This window comes from Asterias rubens, chromosome 4, assembly GCF_902459465.1.
Source record: "Asterias rubens chromosome 4, eAstRub1.3, whole genome shotgun sequence".
NCBI lineage: Eukaryota > Metazoa > Echinodermata > Asteroidea > Forcipulatida > Asteriidae > Asterias > Asterias rubens.
Genome location: NC_047065.1, coordinates 12223791 through 12240854, shown reverse-complemented (window position 1 = coordinate 12240854; position 17064 = coordinate 12223791). Strand labels below are relative to the sequence as shown.

At 39.5% G+C, this 17064-nt stretch overlaps 1 long non-coding RNA gene across 1 annotated transcript; it reads right to left on the bottom strand.

Annotated features, from left to right (window-relative positions):
• Window positions 1-241: 241 nt before the first annotated feature.
• Window positions 242-4014, bottom strand: LOC117289539. The gene is made up of 3 exons (XR_004518952.1): window positions 3392-4014; window positions 2872-3038; window positions 242-1330 (listed from the first exon to the last, which is right to left on the bottom strand). It is a non-coding gene; the product is annotated as an uncharacterized LOC117289539 (long non-coding RNA).
• Window positions 4015-17064: the final 13050 nt, after the last annotated feature.

Genomic DNA, 17064 nt, shown 5'->3' with positions numbered 1-17064 from the left:
CTGCTTAAGCAAAAAATTTGCTTAAGCACGAAAATAGCTTGCTTATTTTACACATGTTACTGGCAAAAATGTCATGCCATGTACATTGCTTGTGACTAATATTTAGCTGTTAATTACTTAGCATAACAATTGAGTGGAGTCTTAGCCGGTAATCTGATTTTACAAAGCAAAGATTTTTTTGCTTAAGCAGCTCTATGAAATTGGGCCCTGTTCTCTTTCAATCTCTCCCAATGTGGAGAAGATGTTATCAAAGTACTGCAAGATAAAACAAAAATCAAAGAAAAACAAATAACTAGTAGAAATAATTATTGGTTACCTCACCTCTGTAGGTAATCGAGACTTTCCACCCCCCTCAGCTTTATTATGGAAACATAATGAACTTACTTCTGTTTTGTGTTAAAAATAGGTATGAGTTCACTCTTTATCGTAAAACCTTGGCAAAGGCTAAGAATGATAATCTAATATTAATAATCTACCATTCGGACAACCTCTCATTGAGCCAAATACAGTAATGGCAACCTGCTTGATCATTTGTAAATTAAGGACAAAAGGGTCTGGAATCCGAAATAACACAATATCCCCCAGAAAAAGGGAGATTTAAAGCATGAATTCCAGTACCCTCCATATATTTTTATGAGGGATTCAAAGCATAGCACGGTAAAGGTGCCTGCCTAGCCTGTGCATGCAGCACAATAGATTTCCCAGTTCAAAGAATATATGGTCAACTGACCATAACAAAAATGGATACTCCGAGTTGTTTCGGGCGTTTGTAAAGTGGCCACCATAAGCTAGTTTGAATAAGATTTGACTTTGTATACATCATCAGACATGGTTAAAATAACGTGAATGTATGGACAAAATTGCACAGTTTTCGCATGGGGCACTTTCATAATATTTGCAGGATCTACATGCAGATTTGACATTGTTGTTCTGATGCAACGAACTTTGATCAAAGGTTTTATATAAACACCATCAAAATACCTTCCCTATAGCATCTGCACTCAGGCCTGGACTAACATGCAGGCTACGGAGACCATCGGTCTCCATTGCCCCATGTCGAAGTGCCCTTTGCAAAATGCAAATGGCAGAGATGCCAAGTCCAGAGGCCACCTATGCGTGAGATTTTCAAAGCTCACAACCAACCCCCACCCCCCCCTTCAATGTTCGATTTATGTTTTACATATAGATTTGTTGTTATAATAATTCTGAGCAGTAATACCTTAGCATCCCTTGTCGCTGTAGGCAACATCTGAGCAGAACACAAACAACTGAAGAGGTTTTCCATCATCTCATTTTCTTATGTGCCTGTCTTGTCATGTCTCCTTTTGACCTGTAAAGAAAACAATTTCGGGTTGAAAAACAAAATTGACTAGAGTGGGACTCGAACCAACCACCTCCAGATTAACGTGTAGACATTTGTACCCACTGTGTCATATGATCCCTGGCTACACGACAGTTTAAAACGATGTATGTACAAAATGGGGACACCGACATAGGTCTAGATAGCTCAGTTGGTATAGAGTGCTGTCACGTTAAAGGAACACAATGCATTGGATCGGACGAGTTGGTCTATAAAAAGCGTTTGTAACCGTTTGTTATAAAATGCATATTGTTGGAAAGATGTTTTAAAAGTAGAATACAATGATCCACACATATTTGCGTTGAAATTGTATGGTATTCTTTTTACTTTGCGATATAACACGTTCGACCATTTATGGGAGTCCAAAATTTGACTCCCATAAATGGCCGACCGTGTTATATCGCAAAGTAAAAAGAAAACCATACAATTTCGACGCAAATATGTGTGGATCATTGTATTCTTCTTTTAAAACATCTTTCCAACAATATGCATTTTATAACAAACGGTTACAAACGCTTTTTATAGACCAACTCGTCCGATCCAATGCAACGTGTTCCTTTAATCCATTTATTAAAAACATTTATGTTTTAAGTACATGGGTGTCAAAATGCCTGTGTTTCGATGCAAAACATTTCAAATGAATCATGCTTTTATATGATGACCTAAAACTGTATGCAATTAGCATTCCGCAAGATTGAAAAACATTGAGAGGGGACCAGTAGCTCTATCTTGATGCAACTTTTTACAGTACGCTCTGTATAGTCTTCACCATAAGATGGATCAATCACAGGATTAACTTAAATATGCAATATAGGATATTTCAAAGTTACACTTCAAGGTGTGCGTTTTGGCGACAGTAACCAATAAAAGTTTTGATTATTGGCCTGTGATGAACCATTGGCTGATTCAACCAAAAAAATGTATTGGTTACAAAAACGCACCGCTGGGGTAATGATCACACAAGGCATTCTGGTAAAGAAAAATGTGCACAGTGAAATCATTCAATTGGTGACAATGAAATACCCTGAATATATTCATGCATACCTACAGACATTATTGGTTGGCACGCACCATACAGTTGGGCACAAGGCAGTCGCAGAAACTTGGCCATAACATGCCACAACAAAATCATCAAAATGAAAATTGTTTTAACTCTGGACGCAAATCTCACATACAGGAGTTCAGTAGAGCCTTTTTGTTAGCGGTACTGGGCCCAATTAATGGCTCTGCTTACTGCAGAATTCTGTGCTTGCGATCACGATTCCCCGATTACGAGCAAGCGCCGAGTGTCTGCGCTAGCCTTGTAAGTGTAGAATGCCTATCAGGGAGTACGCACGCGCAGAAGCCAAAAATCACCGCTAACCCGTGAAATACGCTTGTCGTAAGCACAGAATTCCCTACTTCCGTAACCTCGATTCTGTGCTTACGGTAAGCAGAGCCATAAAATTGGGCCCTGTCGTTAGCTAACTTTTACAAAAAATAGAATAACAACAAACTTGACTGCAACTTACCATGTGTGTATTGCAGGATGATGGCAAATATTTCACTACAGTAAAGCTTTTATAGCACTTTATGTACTCTCGTCTCTTCAGCAGCCATTTCAGGGGAAGCCTTGCTGGTGGGCTGCCTCCCTACACATCTTCCTGCACATCTCAGAGTGTCATCTTCTCAAGGATTCCTACAAGTAAACCAAAAAAAATATTGGGATTGAGCAAAGAAAAAAATTCCCAGTCTGTTAACCTTGAGGTTTATTATTTGATAATCAAAATAAATAAAGAGTACAACACATGATAAACAACTTATTGACCCAAACCACATGGTGTCATAATAATATCTGTATTAATAACTAGTTCTTTATAGAGCACATTTCACAATAACCGTCTCAATGCGCTTTACATTATTGCGTTGGTCATTTGGCCATAACATTCTTTTAATCTGTCTTAGCTCCATTGGGGGTATACAACCTGGGCAACCCTATGCTCTAAGGGCTTTTCATACACAGTATCAACCTCTACCCTAGCTGGTACCCACTTATTCGAATACACACTCCGATGACCTAACCACCAGAACTCATATTTGATGATCAGGAAAATCTTTGTTGCGCCATTTTGGGAGTGTTATACAATGAATTTCTCCATGATTGTGCAGTTAGTGCACATATTAGGTGACACTCAATCCATTAAACAGATTTTAAAATGCCTACCATAAAATTCATATGCAATTTTACTCCCATAATGGCAAATGCTGCAATCAGCAGCCTTAAATGACAATGATGCAGTGGGTCAAATACTTATTTTATTGCAGGGACTCAGAAGTTAAGCTGTACTGCTGTGTGTTCCATTATTAGTTGCTGGAGTTTATTCACAAATCCGACTGAAGGAACTAACAAGGTTAAGCAGAATAAAAAACATCTTTAGACCAATATGAATAATTACCTGAACCCTACAATGAATCTTTTTAAAATCTTAAAAACCACTAAGAAAAACACAGTAAAAGCCTAAACAAAGTAAACAAAATTTTTTTTAAATCAAACTGGATACTATTGGTGACTACTCAATATAATTGTGAACATAACTTGGTAATTAACAATGGAGAGTTGTTGATGGTATAAAACATTGTGAGAAATGGCTCCCTCTGAAGTAACGTAGCTTTCAAGAAAGAAGTAATTTTCCACTAAAATATTTGAATTTGATTTCGAGAACTCAGAATAAAAGGTCCCAAAATCAAGCATCTGAAAGCACACAACTTTGTATGACAAGGGTGTTTTTCTTCCATTATTATCTGGCAACTTCGACCACCAATTGAGTTAAATTTTCACAGGCTTGTTACTTTGTGCATATGTTGAGATATACCAAGTGAGAACACTGGTCTTTGACAGTTACCAAAAGTGTCCAGTGTCTATAAACTAGATAAAAAAAAATAAAAAAATACAGTGACAAAGAAATGTTATAGCTTGAAATCAATTAGCTTTAACTACATAAACCCACTACTCAAACCCTTTGTTGTAACCAACAATGTTAGAATAACATCAACAGACACTAAAATTAAATTACAGCAAAAACTTAAACGAAAAAAAGTTAAACGAAAACAAGATTACAAAAATCAAGCCCAAAAAGAACTATGTCCTGCCATACAGATTATATTCGGAACCCCTGAATGTTGCATGAGATATGCAAAATGTCTCAAACTTGTCACATCATCGACTTGACCAAAACCGCCAGAGTAAAGAGATAGACATTTCTGTGGTTGTCAGTGCAACCAAATTTAAAGAGATACAAATTTATGTGGTTGTCAGCGCAAACAAGGAGAATCAAATGTCTCTGTTTGACAGAGCAATACTAGAGTGAGACATTTCTGTGGTTGACAGGGCAACCAAAGAGTGAGACATTTCTGTGGTTGACAGGGCAACCAAAGAGTGAGACATTTCTGTGGTTGACAGGGCAACCAAAGAGTGAGACATTTCTGTGGTTGACAGGGCAACCAAAGAGTGAGACATTTCTGTGGTTGACGGCACAACCAAAGAGATAGAAATTTCTGAGGTTGATGGCGCAACCAAAGGCAAGATGTTTCTGTGGTTGACATGGCAACCAAAGAGCGATACATTTCTGTGGTTGACAGCACAACCAAAGAGTGATACAGATCTGTGGTTGACCGTGTAGCCAAAGAATGAGACATTTCTGTGGTTGACATGGCAACCAAGAGCGATACACTATTGTGGTTGAAAGGGCAACCAAAGAGCAATACATTTATGTGGTTGACGGCACAACCAAAGAGATGGAAGTTTCTGTGGTTGACATGGCAACCAAGAGTGATACATGTACTATTGTGGTTGAAAGGGCAACCAAAGAGCAATACATTTATGTGGTTGACGGCACAACCAAAGAGCAATACATTTCTATGGTTGATGACGCAACCAACGAGCAATACATTTCTATGGTTGATGCTGCAACCAACGAGCGATACATTTCTGTGGTTGATGCCGCAACCAAAGAGCAATACATTTCTGTGGTTGATGCCGCAACCAAAGAGCAATACATTTCTGTGGTTGATGCCGCAACCAAAGAGTAAGACATTTCTGTGGTTGATGCCGCAACCAAAGAGCAATACATTTCTGTGGTTGATGCCGCAACAAACGAGCGATACATTTCTTTGGTTGATGCCGCAACCAAAGAGCAATACATTTCTGTGGTTGATGCCGCAACCAAAGAGCAATACATTTCTGTGGTTGATGCCGCAACCAAAGAGCGATACATTTCTATGGTTGATGCCGCAACCAAAGAGCGATACATTTCTGTGGTTGATGCCGCAACCAAAGAGCGATACATTTCTGTGGTTGATGCCGCAACCAAAGAGCGATACATTTCTGTGGTTGATGCCGCAACAAATGAGCGATACATTTCTTTGGTTGATGCCGCAACCAAAGAGCAATACATTTCTTTGGTTGATGCCGCAACCAAAGAGCAATACATTTCTGTGGTTGATGCCGCAACAAACGAGCAATACATTTCTGTGGTTGATGCCGCAACAAACGAGCGATACATTTCTTTGGTTGATGCCGCAACCAAAGAGCAATACATTTCTGTGGTTGATGCCACAACCAAAGAGCAATACATTTCTATGGTTGATGACGCAACCAAAGAGTAAGACATTTCTATGGTTGATGATGCAACCAAAGAGCGATACATTTCTGTGGTTGATGCCGCAACCAAAGAGCGATACATTGCTGTGGTTGATGCCGCAACCAAAGAGTAAGACATTTCTATGGTTGATGTCGCAACCAAAGAGTGAGACATTTCTGTGGTTGATGCCGCAACCAAAGAGCGATACATTGCTGTGGTTGATGCCGCAACCAAAGAGTAAGACATTTCTGTGGTTGATGCCACAACCAAAGAGCAATACATTTCTATGGTTGATGCCGCAACCAAAGAGCGATACATTGCTGTGGTTGATGCCGCAACCAAAGAGTAAGACATTTCTGTGGTTGATGCCGCAACCAAAGAGCAATACATTTCTATGGTTGATGCCGCAACCAAAGAGCGATACATTGCTGTGGTTGATGCCACAACCAAAGAGCGATACATTTCTGTGGTTGATGCCGCAACCAAAGAGCAATACATTTCTATGGTTGATGCCGCAACCAAAGAGCAATACATTTCTATGGTTGATGCCGCAACCAAAGAGTAAGACATTTCTATGGTTGATGCCGCAACCAAAGAGTAAGACATTTCTGTGGTTGATGCCGCAACCAAAGAGTGATACATTGCTGTGGTTGATGCCACAACCAAAGAGCGATACATTTCTGTGGTTGATGCCGCAACCAAAGAGCAATACATTTCTATGGTTGATGCCGCAACCAAAGAGCAATACATTTCTATGGTTGATGCCGCAACCAAAGAGTAAGACATTTCTATGGTTGATGCCGCAACCAAAGAGTAAGACATTTCTGTGGTTGATGCCGCAACCAAAGAGCGATACATTTCTGTGGTTGATGCTGCAACCAACGAGCAATACATTTCTGTGGTTGATGCCGCAACCAAAGAGCAATACATTTCTGTGGTTGATGCCACAACCAAAGAGCGATACATTTCTATGGTTGATGCCCCAACCAAAGAGTAAGACATTTCTGTGGTTGATGCCGCAACCAAAGAGCGATACATTTCTGTGGTTGACAGGGCAACCAAAGAGCGATACATTCCCGTGGTTGACGGCACAACCAAACAGATGAAAATTTCTGTGGTTGACATGGCAACCAAAGAGCAATACATTCATGTGGTTGACGGTGCAACCAAAGAGCAATACAGTTATGTGGCTGACGGCGCAACCATAGAGCAAGACATTTCTGTGGTTGATGGCACAACCAAAGAGATAGAAGTTTCTGTGGTTGACATTTCTGTGGTTGACAAGGCAACCAAAGAGCAAAAAATTTACGTGGTTGATGGCGCAACCAGAGAGTGAGACATTTCTATGGTTGATAAGGCAACCAAAAAGCGATACACTCCTGTGGTTGTAAGGGCAACCAAAGAATAAGACATTTCTGTGGTTGACGGCGCAATCAAAGAGTGAGACATTTCTTTACCCTTGTGTGAGTGGTTCTCAACATTAGATTTAGCGTGGAGATATTAGCAGTTTGCTTTAGATAATGAATCTGTCAGAGGCCCGTATTTGTTGAGAGACTGATGGACTATACATATGGAAATGTATGCATTTGGGGCTCTGTAATGACCCAGCTACTTTTAAGAGACTTATGGAAAAGTTCATGAAAGGGTTGCAGTGGGAAATCCTGCTGACCTATGTAGAGGACTTGAATGTCTTAGGTAACCCAGTTTAAGAAATGAAAGAGAGACTGTAAGTGGTGTAGATTGTTGAATTGTTGAGGAGTGAGGCTTGTGTGTTCTGTCATGGAGGGATCAGCTTGTTGGCGTTGTTTGGTGATCAGGCATGCTTCTTTCGTGGGTATGTTGGTGAAGAGAGAGACTACATCAAAACTTACAACAATATCCAATTGACTGAGGTGAATGTCCTTAATGATGTTGACGAACTGACTTCGTTTGGTGATGTGATGCTTTGTGAGGCAGCTTGAGACTGATGGAGAGATCAGAGCTGGTTGGTGATCTTGTGTTCAATGGCCTGGACAACACTTCATCAGTTCCTACAACACCTGAACAACTTACATCCACTATCAAAGTTACCCTAACCCTAACCCTAACCCTAACCCTAATCCTAATGCTAAACCTAATCCTAATCCTAATGCTAAACCTAATCCTAACAAAGTCCGAATCAAGATCCATCAAACCATCAAGAATTCTAAGCTACCAAAACCTAACACACACAAGCAATAAAATGCCGCCATCTGAGCTATACCTAAAGACCAATTCATCCACACGTCAGCAAACATGGGTAACGCCACTGTGGTCATGTCCACCTCCGACTACGAACATCAAGGCGACTGAGATTCTCTCAACAGACACTTTAAGACAACTACCAAGAAACCCTATCCAGGCCATCGAGCACAAGATCCCCAACCAGCTCCTATCTCTCCATTAGTCTTGAGCTGCCTCACACAGCATCATGTCACCAACCGAAGTCATTTCGTCACCATCTACCTTAGTCAATCGGACATTGTTGTAAGTTTTGATGTACACGTTGTCTCTCTCTTCACCAACATACCCGAAACAAGCATGCCTCATCACAAAACAACGCCTACAAGTTGATCACCCCATGACAGTTGTTCTCATTACTTGCGTATCTTCATCAAGCTTCCGATGGAGGGACCACTCAAATGAGCAAACCGCTGAGGCTGCCATTGGATCTACTCTATTCTCAGAGAAATAGAGAAAGAAATGAAGACCGCTGTGCTTGGATTGTTTAAAGAGTTAATCATAACAAGCCAGGACAGAGTGGCTTAGTAGAGAAAGCTCATGAGGACAGACATTTATCACGTGTTAGATAAAGGAAGAGAGTAGTATTAGCCAGATCACTTGTAGAGTAGGGAACCAGATGATTCCGTAGTGGCTCGAAAAACTATCACCGTAGGTTTAATATTTACTGTGGAACATGAGGCAATTAAAAATGAGGTAAATGAGGCTAGTGAGCCAAAGCAGGGTTTGTCTTTGCATTTACTAGACTTATTTACAAAAAGTACAGACAATGTACAAAATGAGTAAGCTGTTCCAGTCAGGACGTGTTTAGTAGAGTTCGAAGACGTAGGGGTCAAGATATCGGGTAGGACGGATGTTATGAAACACCACATAACCACTGGAGATGCAAGGCCCAGTAAAACAGAGACCAAGATGGGACTCTGACTGCCTTAGGAGAGATACAAAGACAGGTTGTTGGCATAAAGAAAAGAGGTGCGATGGAACGCTCGTATAGCCACTGGGCTGCCAATGTTGTACAAAGGCGTTTCTGTATGGACTACAGAAGGTAAACCTGTCCCTAAGAGTTGGAAGGATTCTTGGCCTTGCGTCCTATGACAAAAAGTTCATACAGGGTTTTGCAGTAGATAGATAGTCTTTTGCATGCCCTGACAGAGAATTCAAGACTGTTGTAGTGGAGTGAGCTCCATGGTTATACCAGGGTGCATTTGACAACCCTGCAAGCAGTGCAGCCAGGAACAATTGGTAGAGTAGAGAGGGCAGTAAAAACATAATGTCCGCAGAGCATTTTAGAAAAGAGACACAAGAGGAAAAGTTGTTGGTTATGGGGAAGAAAAACAAAACAAGAAAAACCCAAGTAGATGATGAGACTAAGTTTTATATGCCAAAAAGGAGGGCAAGAACTGCTGGAGTATAAACTTTCTTTCAGTGTTGGCCTACAATGTGCGAGATTCAATGTGCCACTACCCAGCTAACATGCAAACATTGGATGCATAAACATGTTATCTTTTGATTTACATAAACACTTTGCAGTTAAAATAGTTCAATTGTAAGCTGAGCAAACTGCCAATTTACGAGATAGATTATGTTTGACAAAGTACACAAAATTAGATACAATAAAGCAGTGATGCAGTCGAGTCACCAATGTCAAATCGGAGTCCGAGTCATGAGTCACAAGTCACTTGGGTCGAGTCCAAGTCCCGAGTCACTTGTTTGAGTCTGAGTCCGAGTCACGAATCATTTGGGTCAAGTCCGAGTTAGAGTCACGAGTCACTTGTTTAAATAGTTAAATAGTTCAACTTCAAACCAGTTCACCTATACTGGAGCACTTGAGTGCAAACCAAATATCGAAAAAATAAGAATAGGAAATTACAAAATAAAAACATATAATTTAAATAAAGTTCTGTACTGCAATTTAAATTTCATTTCAGGTTTTACAAATACACAACGTGTAGGCCCACTCCTTGTCCCAGAATATCTTTTATTGATCAAGCTATTACCTTTCTAAAAAAAAACTTTAAAAAACCCAATTACATACCGGTAATGATTTATTCATTTCAGAAAGATAGGCCTCTTGAAATAAAAATCAAAAACTGCCAAATAATGGCGTCGTGCACAATGCTTTTACAGAATAATATCCCAGCGGGCCGTACGCGTCCAGCTTACCCACAGACCCATAAAATACCCCTGGGTGTACACAAGTGCCATGACCAGATCCGAACCCACATTGCGATGATTAACCACCAGAACTTGAATTCAATACTCTTAACCACGACACCCTTCCTTTAACTTTAAATGAAATAAACTATATTGATGAAAGTGTAGATTATTTTAGTGAATCTACACTCAACTGTCAATTCGTTACAGACTTAAGTGAATAGTTCACCTTGAAAATGGCCGTCTTCCCAAGTTAAAAGATAACATGACACAGCTGAAAACACGTTATCTTCCGATACTGGTATACGGAAAAACTTTCCATTTAAAATAGTTTAATTGTAAAATGAGCAAACTGGCACTGTACTCAATAATGTTTGATAAAGTACAAAGAATTAGATAAAAACAAGGAAACATACATTTACACTGTACTGTACACTGTAATCTTGGAATATCTCATTTGAGTAAATTCAATATAAAATTATTTCATAATGAATGAAATAGTGGTGGTAGGATACGGACATTATCCTATCTATATTTTAAAACTCCCTTGATTAAACAGAATTAGGCCTAAAGAGTGACAAGCTCAACAGAGTAAACTGTGCCAACACAGAACCCCAAACAAAAACCTTAAAGGCACTGGACATTCTAGGTAATTACTCAAAATAATTGGTAGCATAAAAACTGACTTGTTTTCCCTGTTAATAGTATAAAGAAACATTGGTAGAAACGGCTTTATTATTTTCTTGCACTTTCGATGACCAATTGAGCCCAAATTTTCACTGTTTGTTATTTTTTGCATATTTTGGGAAACACAAAGTGAGAATATTGTCTTTCACAATTAGATTACCAAACGTGTCCAGTGCCTTACAATTCATTAGGCCTAAAAAAAATTCTCAAAGTTTACAATAACCGTATCAATGCGCTTTACATTAGTGCCCACGTCATTGGGCCAATAATATTCCTTTAATCTTTCTCGGCTCTCCATGGACAGCCCTGAGCTGCAGCATAGTGCTAGTGGCTTTTCAACCCCTACCCTCAAAGATACCCATTATACCTCAGAGTGACCATGACCAGATTCGAACCCACATTGCGATGATTAACCACCAGAACTTGAATTCGACGCTCTTAACCACGACACCCTTCTTTAATTTTAAATGAAATAAACTATATTGATGAAAGTGTAGATTAATTTGTGAATCTACATTCAACTGTCAATTTGTTACAAACTAAAGTGAATAGTTCAACTTGATAAATAGCCATCTTCACAAATTAAAAGATAACATGATCATTGTCCAACAAAACACAGATGAAAACATGTTATCTTTCGATATACAAAAACACTTTCCATTTAAAATAGTTAATTGTAAACTGAGCAAACTTAAAGGCAGTGGACACTATTGGTAATTACTCAAAATAATTATTAGCATAAAACCTTTCTTGGTGACGAGTAATGTGGAGAGGTTGATGGTATAAAACATTGTGAGAAACGGCTCCCTCTGAAGTGCCATAGTTTTCGAGAAAGAAGTAATTTTCCACGAATTTGATTTCGAGACCTCAGATTTAGAACTTGAGGTCTCGAAATCAACCATCTTAACACACAAAACTTTGTATGACAAGGGTGTTTTTTCTTTCATTATTATCTCGCAACTTTAATGACCGACTAAGCTCAAATTTTTACAGGTAAGTTATTTTATGCAAATGTTGAGATACACCAAGTGAGAAGGCTGGTCTTTGACAATTACCAATAGTGTCCACTGCCTTTAACTGGCATTGTACTCAACAATGTTTGACAAAGTACCCAAAATTTGATAAAAATATGGAAACACATACACTATACACTGTAATCTTGGAATAATTTCCTTATCCCACCACCACTTTTTCACTTATTTTTACCACAAGGAGTATCACATTTTTGAGTAAATTCAATATACAAATATTGACTGCTTCGGGTGCTATGGTTAAAACTATGATTCCCGAGGTGATCCCCGGAGCATTCTATTTTCCCTCGGCAAAGCCGAGTGAAAATAGAACGCTCCGGGGATCAAAGCCAAGTGAAAATAGAACGCTCCAGGGATCACCGAATGCCAATAACATTCCTTGAAGCTTTCTCAGCTCTCTATGGAGTATACAGCCCTGAGCTGCAGTATGGTGCAAGTGGCTTTTCAACCCCTACCCTCACACAGGTGACCATTTATACCCCTGGGTGAACACAAGTGCCATGATAAGATTCGAACCCACATTCCGATGATTAACCACCAGAGCTTGAATTTGATGCTCTTACCACGACAAGCTTCTTTAATTTTAAATGAAATAAACTATATTGATAAAAGTGTAGATTATTTTAGTGAATCTACTCTCAACTGTCAATTCGTTACAGACTAAAGTGAATAGTTCAACATGAAAATAGCTGTCTTCCCAAATTAAAAGATTAAAAAAATATGATCATTGTCCAACAAGACACAGCTTAAAAAAGTTATCTTTCGATGTACCAAAACATTTTGATTTAAAATAGTTTAATTGTGAGCTGAGCAAACTGGCATTGTACTGGCTAGATAATGTTTGACAAAGTACACAAAATTAGACACAATTAAGGCAACATACACTGTACACTGTTATCTTGGAAAGATTTCCATATCCTGCCACCACTTTATCACTTAAATGTGTACCTCAAGGAGTATCTCATTTGAGTAAATTCAATACAAAATTATCTCTGATTATGAATGAAAAATTGGTGGTAGGATATGGACGCTATCCTCTATATTTAAAAACTCCCTTGATTAAACAAAACTAAAGTGTAACAAGTTTTAACAGAGTAAACTGTACCAATACAGAACCCTAAACAGAAACCTTAAAGGCACTGGATATTATTGGTAATTAATCAAAATAATTGTTAGCATAAAAACTGACTTGTTTTGGGAGAAACGGCTCCATTATTTTCTTGCAGCTTTGATGACCAATTGAGCCAAAATTTACTGTTTTGTTATTTTGGGCATATTTTGGGATATACACCAAGTGAAAATACTATTGTTTAATTTACCAAATGTGTCCCAGTGCATTTACAATTCATCAGGCCTAAGAAATGTTCTCAAATCAATCTATATTTTGTATTAGCCAGTATAGTACAAGTTTGCTCAGTCTGTTCCTTTAATACAAACTAGTTTTTAGTGTTTAGCGCATTTTACAATAACTGTATCAATGCGCTTTACATAAGTGGTCTCGTCATTGGGCCAATATAATTCCTGTAATCCTTCTCAGCTCCCCGTGAACATACAGCCCTGAGCTGCAGTATGGTGCTAGTGGCTTTTCAACGTACCCCTAACCTCACAGGTACCCATTTATACCCCTGTGTGAACACAAGTGCCATGATAAGAATTGAACCCACATTCCGATGATTAACCACCAGAACTTGAATTCGACGCTCTTTAATTTGAAATGAAATAAACTATATTGATGAAAGTGTAGATTATTTTTGTGAATCTACACTCAACTGCAAACAAAAGAGACATGATGTCCAACAAAACACAGCTTAAAACATGTTATCTTTCAATTACCAAAACACTTTCCAGTTAAAATAATTTCACCATTACCTCCTGTAAACCCTGTAAGTTATTTGTAAATCTGTGAACTTTTTTTTTCTCTTCCTCAAGTGTCCAATGGCTTTAAACACTCTGGGCCTCATTGGAAACTTTAAAATGTTCAAACCTACTGACATTTATCTTAATTTATAAAAATGTGTAAGAATAATGTTTTACATGTCTGTTTCAACCTTGTTTTACACTAACCTCAAATATCATTCCCAGTAAACCAGCAGTACTACTAAAATCTTTATACAAGTCCACAAATGGTACTGTCCACTGTGGCATTCTTTGTTGGAATAGTCTGGATAACATTAAGAGGGTTGAGCACAACAGAGGGTTGAACACAACAGAAAGAGTAATGTAGAACACCAGGCCAGTACCCATACCACAGTGTGGGGATACGCCTTTGCCGCCAGCAGGAGAATTGTGTGTATATACTCCAACTGACATCAATGAAGTGTCGACCATTTCGGGGTCCAGGCCCCTCCTAATATATACACTAAACAAAAGCTAAAACTAAACTGGCAAGGTGTTCCTTGAAAAGAGAGAAGGGGAAGTAGAAGAGGAAATAGAAAAGGAGCGCAGTGAACCTATTCAATACAACATATGGTGCTTCCATGTGGGACTTTTATGGCTCTCCCGATTTTTGTAATATTAAAATTAATAATAAAACTTTTATAACGCGCATTTCACAATACCTATCTCAATGTGCTTGCATTGATTTAACGTCTCCCAAAGATGAATTTAGTTTGGTTCATGAGACATGAACTTTTGAATTCTGAAATTTGAACTCCCGGTTTTGGCCAGAAGTAAAGGTCGCATGGGATCATACTTCAGACAAGATTTATAACATACATGTATTTATATGCACCAAGTGTTTTGATATGCAAATACCTTGTAAACTTATTATAAGTAATTGATAAGGTTCTCATTCAGACATTTTTTATGTCAATATTAAGGCAATTAACTAATTAGTTTAAGCTAATTATTACATGTAACTATTATTTCATGACATTAGTTTTACAGTTGGTACAGATATTCATCATGTTCATCAGGTCGGGCGTTCTCAGCTTTCTTTGACATGTTTCTTCCATCTTTCTCTGTTGATTTCCGAACCTGCATCCAGTATCCTCCATCAGTTGGTCAAAAAAGTTCTTCTTTGGGCATCTTTGTCTGCCGGGGATGAGTTTTCAAAGTAGAATATCTCCAGCTTTCATAGTAGAATATCTTCAGCGAGTTATTCAACAGTTAGTCAATAGACCATATTTGTGGTTTACAATTTCCTTGGGATTGGCACTAGAGAACTTGCGTAAGCACAATTTCCTTAGGTTTAGCACTGCAGACATTTTCAAAGTAGTGTGCACAAAGTCCTTGGGATTGGCACCAGAGAATTTGTCAGAGCAGTGTGCACACAGTGTCCTTGGGATTGGCACTGGAGAGTTTGCGTAGGCACAATGTCCATGGGATTGGCACTGGAGAATTTGTCAGAGACGTATGCACAATGTCCTTTGTGATTGGCACTGGAGAATTTGCGTAGGCACAATGTCCATGGGATTGGCACTGGAGAATTTGCAGGAGCAGTATACAGTACGTCCTTGGAATTAGCACTGGAGGATCTGTCAGAGTAGTGCGCACAATGTCCTTGGGATTGGCACTGCAGAATTTGTCAGAGGATGCACAATGTCCTTTGTGATTGGCACTGGAGAATTTGCGTAAGCACAGTGTCCTTGGGATTGGCACTGGATAATTTGCAGGAGCAGTATACAGTATGTCCTTGGAATTGGCACTGGAGGATCTGTCAGAGTAGTATGCACAATGTCCTTGGGATTGGCACTGCAGAATTTGTCAGAGGATGCACAATGTCCTTGGGATTGGCACTGCAGAATTTGCGTAAGCACGGTGTCCTTGGGGTTGGCACTGGAGAATTTGCGTAAGCACAGTGTCCTTGGGATTGGCACTGGATAATTTGCAGGAGTAGTGTACATTATGTCCTTGGGATTGCCACTGCAGAATTTGTCAGAGTAGTATGCTCTCCTGATCTTGGCATCAGCAATCAGCATCTGTATCTTTTGTTGAAGAAACGGTGATCGATTACAACCTTGCAACATCAATGACCCACCTGTCCACACGAGGGATGGCACAACTCTCCAGGCGAATCAAACTTCAAACACCTTGAAAACGACATGCACATTATGCAGACAACCAATGTAGTACGAAAACAGAGAAGACAGAGACATTTGCAGGAGAGCAATAGCAAAAGCTGCCACATCGCGCTGCACCGAACACTAGGCTTGAGACCGGACCTGGTATGTGATCTTTCATTTAATATCTGGAATGGGGTTTCTTTGGTAAGGTATCTGTAAGTGTCAGTTGGTGTCTAAGTGAAGGTTAGTGTCTGTAAGGGTCGGTTGTAGGCCTAGTCGTTTGTGTTGGTAAGTGTGGTCATGAGTGAGGGGTTAGGGTTACATTAAGGGTTAGGGTGATAGAACTCCCGGGTAGAACTAGGGTTAGGGTTAGGATGAGGGTTAGAGTTGTGTTAGGGATAGACACCTACCAGAAACCCCATTCCGGATATTGAATGCAAGATCACATAGCAGCTCCATTTGTTTCAAGCCATTAGCACACCAATTTAGCATAACTTTAATTTGCATTCTAGAGCTCTCTGAATCCCCTGCCCTTGTTTCCTTAGACAACCCAAGATACACAATCTTGATGCTCCCCTCCAAGACTGTAGTGGTGTCCAGGGGTTCACCAACCCATAACATGGCCAGACATCTCACCAAGATCCTCCACCCAATTGGCCTCACACAGCACCATATCACCAACACAAGTTCAACATTCATGTCAGTTTTGTCAAGACAACACTTGATCATCAGTTCCTCCAACACCTGAACAACCAGCATGCACTCATCAAATTGACCATGGAACTAAAGGAGAACAATACCATCATCTTCCATGATGTTTAAGTCACCAGAAATGCAGATCCTCGCCCATACTGTACACTGGAAGCGCGCACGCAATTAGCATTATCCACACATGTCTTCATTCCATTATCCACTCTTGGGAGTCCACCATCCAGAACAATTTGGTCTAC